Raw genomic sequence first — 7,781 nt, 5'->3', positions numbered from 1 at the left:
TCTCTCACTTTCTCTTTCTCATTTGCTCTCTTTCTCCCTTTTTCTCTCTTTCTCGTTTTCTTTTATCTCTCTCTTGCTCTCTCTCTCCCTTTCTCCCTCTCTCATTCTCTCTCTTTCTATTTCTCCCTCTTTCTTTCTCTTTCTCTCCCTTGCTTTCTCGCTTACTTTTTCTCTTTCTTCCTCTCTGTCTTTTTTGTCTTTTTCATTTAACCTTTTCTTTTTTTGTTATTTCTCCTATTTTTTCTTTCTTTCCTTTGTTTTCTCTCATCCTTTTAACTCCCTTTCTATCTTTGATTTTTTTTTTCTTTCACCTCTCATTTATATATATATATATATTTTTCCTGCACTTTTCCTCAATAAACCTATTCTTTTCTCTGCTCGTTATTACATGACTTGGTCCTGTTGAATGATGGCTCTTATATATATATGAACAATTCTCAGCTTTGTGTATCCAGCACTCCCAGCCTCCTGTCCCAAATCTGATAGATTGTGAAGTTGAAGAGGAAGTAATATAACCTTCTGTCTGAGATACTGCTGAGGGGGCGCGCGGCTCTTGTCACTATCTTGTCCCTTATTCTTGCAATTTTCTCTCTGGCTTCCTCTGATACAGCTATTGAAAGCTGCCTTAGAAATCACAAAGAGATCAGGATGTAAAGATCTTTTCGATTTACAAGGTAACAGCTGAGAGAGGGCTGGTGGACGGGTGGGAGTGGGAGGAGTATAGGGTCACAAGCAGTGGGTGGAGGAGAAACAGCGAGAGAGGAGATGGAGAGGAAGAACAACTAGAAAATAAAAGTCTAAAGGGATGAGTGAGAGGAACGAACGTAACGCATGATGGAGAGACAATGTGACAAAGGATACGAGGGCTAGAACGTGGCCAGGGGGGAGGGATAGTGAGTGGCTCCCAAAATATCACATTATTCTATTTTTATCAGAATCCACGTACTTGGAATAAATAAGTTATCCCAGGGTCACGGTAGAAGTGAGTATGGGCTGTGAGTTAAACTGTGCAAAGTCTGAGTATGAGTCTGCATTTGTGAGTGCGACCTGTTGATTGCGATAATTTTTTTTTTCTTCAAATAAGGAAGTGACGAGGGGTTTGATGGACCCTCCATACTCTTGCCTTGTATCCTGATATGCGCCACTGTCACTGCTGTGTGCGTGGGACTCTCATGTGGCAATTTGTCACTCGAACAATTTTGCTGTCAGGAGAAGGTGACATGCAATGAGGTCCCCTGGGTACCGTGATCGCTCCCACGAGGATGAGGGTGGGAGGCACATTTGTAATGTGATACTTTCAAATGTGTGCGGGAGACAACAGAGAGACAGCCATTCCCCAGTCAGGTCCTAAATATAGACGTTTAAGACCTAGACTATACCTTGTTTGTTCGTACTGTATAACACCTAGAACATACTTCTATTATCATCACTAAAGTTTCTTGCAGCATGTCTTCTATAAATGTGCTGTAGAACGCCTAGAACACTTAGTCTCTGATTTTGATACAGGACACCTAGAACATATCTGATTTTACTATAGAACACACAGAACATATCCTCTCTGATTGGTCATATAGAAACCTCCACTGTCTTGACCTAAAGCAATTCTCCACCAACCTCCAAACATCACTTGTCCTAGCTCTGGGAGCTACCTTTACAACTCCACCCTCTCATCTGAACAGGATATTAAGGCACCTCCTATATTTAAATGTTGCAAGAGACCCCAGCTACAACCCTGGCACACTGAGCTGACCCCTTAACTCCAAAACGCTGCTGGAGGAAGTCTCATTTTGTGTCTGACTTCCTCCCGACTATAAATGTATATATAAATGAAAACTACTTCAACGCTCTGATAGCCACATTCTGGATGTTCCAGTTCTCACCGTACCATACAGACGGCCAGACGTGGTCGCCCCACAAGTGCCAAACAGGTACTTGCTGTCCTGGGCCTGCTATCTGCCTTTGTGCCACAGCAGTTCTGATTCTTTTGAGCTATTCTAGCCCTACTATTCCTGGCTAGGCCTGAAGCACTGGGGGGCTGCACTTTTTCTATGGTCATTGCTGTTCTTCACCTGAGATTGATCAGTCATCAGCTGGGTATATAAGCACGGCCTCACCCTGGGAACTTTGTCAGTTCTTTGATCCTGGTGTATGTGTTCAGTTCCTGTTTTCAAGTCTCCTGAACTTGTACTCCATATTGACTTCGGCTACACTTTGTTTATCCTGACCTCTGGCATCCTTTGACTTCAGCTGTCCCTTGACTATCTTGCTGTTTGTGACCTTGTCGGTACTGCTTTGGAACACCTTTCCTGCACAGCCCCTGAGCACAAATTCACAGTCCAGGTGGCTTCTTACCTGGTCACCTTGGACTGTGTCTATCTGCAAGGGTGAGCAAACATATCTGCGCTACAGACTCCCACCTCAGGAAAGACCCAGACACTGGAGAACCCATGCGCCTCGTTCACACTATTAACTCTCTTCTTCGCCCTGTTGCTGCACTTCCTCCTATTAACTTGACTGTCACTAACTTCACAACACACTTTACTGAGAAGATCTCCACGATCAGGAAAGATCTGCCTATATTTCCCCTAACCGCACCCTCCTCTATTTGATGCTCACTCGCACCCGCTACACCAGCAGAGGTTTCTGCTCTGCTTCGGTCCTCCAGCCCAACTACTTGCTTACAGGCTCGATCCTATACCCTCACATCTCACTCGCGCTCTAACTCCTTCTCTGACTCTGTCCATCACTAAAATATTCAATCTCACACTCTCCTCTAGGATATATCCTTCACCTTTCAAGCATGCAACAATTACCCCAATTCTAAAAAAGCCCAACCTTGACCCTAACTCCCCATCCAACTACCGCCTTATCTCACTACTGCAGTTTGCCTTCAAGATCTTTGAGAGAGTTGTGTACGCTATAATAACCCACTTCCTTGAATCCAACTCTCTGTTCGACCCACTTCAGTCTGGATTCCCTGTTTGTCACTCTGTTGAAACAGCTCTGACCAAAATATCCAGTGATGTAATTGCTGCTAAATCCAGTGGTCGCTACTTCTTGAACTTTCTGCTGCTTTCGACACTGTTAATCACCAACAACCTCTTCTCATTCTCTGTAACGTCAGCCTACGAGACTCTGCACTTTCCTGGTACTCCTCCTACCTTTTCCAGCGCTTACTCAGTGTTTCTTTTTCTGACTCTTCCTCTCCTTTTGATCTATACTGCCTCCCTTGGTAAACTCATCAGCTCTTTTGGCTTCCAATATCATTTCTTTGCAGATGACACGCACATCTCTCTTTCCTCTCCCAATCTCTCGCTGTCCCTCTTGACTTGTGTCTCTTACTGCCTCTGTGCGATTTCCAACATGGTGGCTGCTCTTTTTTTTTTCATACTCAACCTGTCCAAAACACTGCTCCTCGTCTTTCCTCCCTCATGTGTTGCTGCCTTCAAGTCAATGGCATTACCATTAGCTCTATCTCGCAGGCTTGCTGCGTTGATGTTCTCGTTGACTCCAGCCTCTCCTTCACCCACCAAGTCCAGTCACTTGCCAAATCCTGCCTTTTATCTCAAAAACATTGCTCGCATTCGCCCCTATCTAATGCCGGATGAAGCCATGGTGCTGGTCCATGCTGCTATCATCTCTTGCCTTGGCTACTGCAGTCTGCTTCTCAGTGGTCTTATGCGTTCCTAGCTGGCCCTGTTACAGTTCATAATGAATGCGGCGGCGAGGCTCATCTACATTTCTCTGTACTGTAGAACATGGAAGACATAACATCTCTGGCTGTAATATCTTAGATCTAGAACAGGGCTGTCCAACCTGCGCCCCCCCCCCCCCCAGATGTTGCTGAACTACAACTCCCATGATTCCCTGGCTGTTTCATTGAAAGAATCATGGTAGTTGTAGTTCAGCAACATCTGGAGGGCCGCAGGTTGGACATCCCTGATCTACAACATACATTCCATGATCAAATGATATGACATCTTGGTTATACCTCTCTTGCCATTTTGGAGGATATCTAAAACATACACTTAATGGTAGCCCCTGGGGACATACTGGGAGACACCAGTCTACAACATACAATCTCATGTTATATTACATGACCTCAAGAACATACACTCCTTGATCATATGACAGGATGACAAAGGTAAACACTCTGTGAACATGCGTAGAAAATGCCCTAAACTTGTAGGACACCTAGAACACAATCACTATAGCCATATTAGAGTACACCTAGAACACAACCACTATAGCCATATTAGAGTACACCTAGAACACACCCACTATAGCCATATTGTAGGGCACCTAAAACACAACCACTATGGCCATATTGTAGGACACCTAGAACACAACCACTATAACCATATTGTAGGACACCTAAAACACAACCACTATAGCCATATTGTAGGACACCTAGAACACAACCACTATAACCATATTGTAGGACACCTAAAACACAACCACTATAGCCATATTGTAGGACACCTAGAACACAACCACTATAACCATATTGTAGGACACCTAAAACACAACCACTATAGCCATATTGTAGGACACCTAAACACAACCACTATAGCCATATTGTAGGACACCTAGAACACAACAACTATAGCCATATTAGAGTACACCTAGAACACTATAGCCATATTGTAGGACACCTAAAACACAACCACTATAACCATATTGTAGGACACCTAGAACACAACCACTATAACCATATTGTAGGACACCTAGAACACAACCCCTATAGCCATATTGTAGGACACCTAGAACACAACCACTATATCCATATTGTAGGACATCTAGAACACAACCACTATAACCATATTGTAGGACACCTAAAACACAACCACTATAGCCATAATATAGGACACCTAGAACACAACCACTATAATAATGTAGGATATCTAGAACATAAACACTATAATAATGTGGGATGTCTGGAACATAATCACTATAGCCATAAAACTTAACCAATGTAGCCATATTAATAGAAACCCACTATAATTATACTAATGGACACCTAGAACATACCAACTTTAATCATACAACAGGACACCTAGCACACCCTCACTATAAACATACTATATGACACCTAGAACATACCCAGTTTAATCATATCATAGGATACCTGGAGCCATAAGTATATTTAAAACATGTCCACTGTAATTAGGACATAAAGTATAATTTAGAATACCTAAAATATATATTATAAGACACCTATAAAATACCCTCAATTATCAAACTATAGGACACTTCAAACATCATTCTGCCTTACAGATTTATGTATACTTTATAGAACACCTGTTATTTTGTGTTGTTGTTTGCTATCCATTATGGGTTAATTCTGGCTCAGTGACTCCCACACAGCCCTAAACTTTATCTCATTAGTGTCGCTTAGAGACCAAAGCGTTGGCTGAATGACTGTGGAGTCAATGAGAGCCCTACCCGTATCACCCCTCTTGCAACACCTCCCCCAGTGGCCCCCCCACTTTATGCCATGGAGACGCCAGGTAACGTGTGACAAGTGAAGTGTGCCTGTAATCAAGTTATACTCGCAAGGACTGCGTTACTATTAACGTGGATGAGTCATACTGTCTAATATCTCCTAAAGTAATTCTACCAAAAATAAAAAGTAACAAAACGCAACAAAGCTAGAGAACAGTTTATGGTATAATAGACATTGCTAAAGTATGAGAAATGTGGCGTTATAAGAGAAGCTATATGTAGGGTTTGGTTGGAGTCATAGGGGGCATTATTATTTTATTACATTTTTGGCAGAATAGTAGGAAGTACAGTGAGTTATTATGTGAAGTCATTAGAAATATGTATTCTTATGGTGTGTTCTCAGTGTAGTGTAGAATGATCAGGTGTGGTGTGTTCTAGGTGTAGTATGACCAGATATAGGGTGTTCTCTGTGTAGTGTAGTATGATCAGCTATGGGGTGTTTTAGGTGTAGTGTAGTATGATCAGATATGGGTGTTCTCAGTGGAGTGTAGAATGATCAGGTGTGGTGTGTTCTAGGTGTAGTATGACCAGATATAGGGTGTTCTCAGTGTGGTGTAGTATGATCAGCTATGGGGTGTTTTAGGTGTAGTGTAGTATGACCAGATATGGGTGTTCTCAGTGTGGTGTAGTATGACCAGATATGGGTGTTCTCAGTGTGGTGTAGTATGACCAGATATGGGTGTTCTCAGTGTGGTGTAGTATGACCAGTAGATATCTAAATATTCAGCAAGCTCTGACACATTATCAATTCGTCGTATTCACAAAACTGCAATCTAAAGAGAATTAACATGGAAAATCACAATTTTAAGGCCAGCACATTAGCTATTTCTAGCAGTTTGGCTATAATTATAATTACCTTTTCAGATGGTTTCTATATTTTCCACCATAACTGCTATAACAGAATGAACCTCAATATATTTGGGGGTGAGTCGATAGGCGTTAGGATCCACGTTTGAAAGTTCAGACCAAAATAATTGAATCGGGAGAAATCTCAGGTGGAAACATTTACAATAAGCTCGTTTTTGTTTAGGCAAAGGGTAATCTCTAACGAAGCGTGTGACTAAAGCATGTATAGGACCAATGCTCCCTATAAGATCGTGCCGCAGATGCACAAGGTGATGGAGCGAATCAGACAGTGCACCTGGTATCGCACAACATTTCACATTAAATTAAGTGACCCTAGTACCAGCCTTCGGGGCATATTGTCGCTCAACCCATACGCATCAGACAGGAGAAGTAGAAATTTCACCAGCTTGATAACACACATCATCATCATCCAGACTCGGCCGAGGGTGATTTACTTTGTAGTCCCGTTACAGCTACTGGGTAAGCAGAGTTTGCTTAAACCATGCATGGCAGGATATAATAAATCTGTAAGCCAGTGGGTCAGAATTAGGCTTACATGAATGATGTATGCATTGATATCTGATATGATTTAGTACATTATTGAAAAACAAATACAATATTCTTTTTAACATGGCTGGGGTTTTGTTCACTGAACTAGGAATCATGGAGAACTAACAAAATACTCAAATTATATTTTAAAAAATCAGCTATTTTACTTTTATGGTCTAAATTTTCCAGTTCCCTTGTAAAATCTCTGCTAATTCAATTTTTACCGAGTAAACGTCTTCTGTTTTGGCCCAAATCTAGCACTTTGCTTAGTTCAACGCAATTCACAGTTTAGTGTGGTGTTGGCTAACATAGGACCCCATGCTATTTGTGAACTACATATCCCATAATGCATAGCCTGACCCATCAGTGGTTAAGTGATGTTGTCCAGTTGAAGTTTTGCACAATCCCATTAGTGGAAGTGTAATAGGATTGGTTGAAACAGTTATCTGCTTGCTGTGTAATCTCCTGATAGATTAGTGATACTCGGAACTGATCAATGGTATAAAGTATTTCTTTATTTTTGGAGAGGTTCCCCTGCTGCATCCTCTCACTTTCCCGTCCTCTGTAATGCATGCACTGCTCTCTCCCTCCTCGCCCCTGGTTGTAGAGTGGACAAATCTCAGATTAATGGCCTTTCCAGATTCTGCTGGTTCTGCAGATCGCCAGTTTATTAATTTCCCTGGCAGGTTGGTGATTAACTGCCAATTAGTTTGGCGATAATACACATCACTTGCTACCGGTCTCAGTCTAACAGATACATCACTGTGATATATGCACGGGAAGAAAGCACCATAAAATCTTACCCACCTGGCCAGTTATCAACTAAACACAGAACTGCAGCGAGCTGGACGGTAACATATAAGGCTAAAATAGCTGATTTT

The sequence above is a fragment of the Pelobates fuscus genome, chromosome 6 (genome assembly GCF_036172605.1).
Source record: "Pelobates fuscus isolate aPelFus1 chromosome 6, aPelFus1.pri, whole genome shotgun sequence".
In the NCBI taxonomy this organism is placed as follows: Eukaryota; Metazoa; Chordata; class Amphibia; order Anura; family Pelobatidae; genus Pelobates; species Pelobates fuscus.
The sequence above is the reverse complement of the archived record's forward strand: the minus strand, read 5'-3'. Positions refer to the sequence as shown.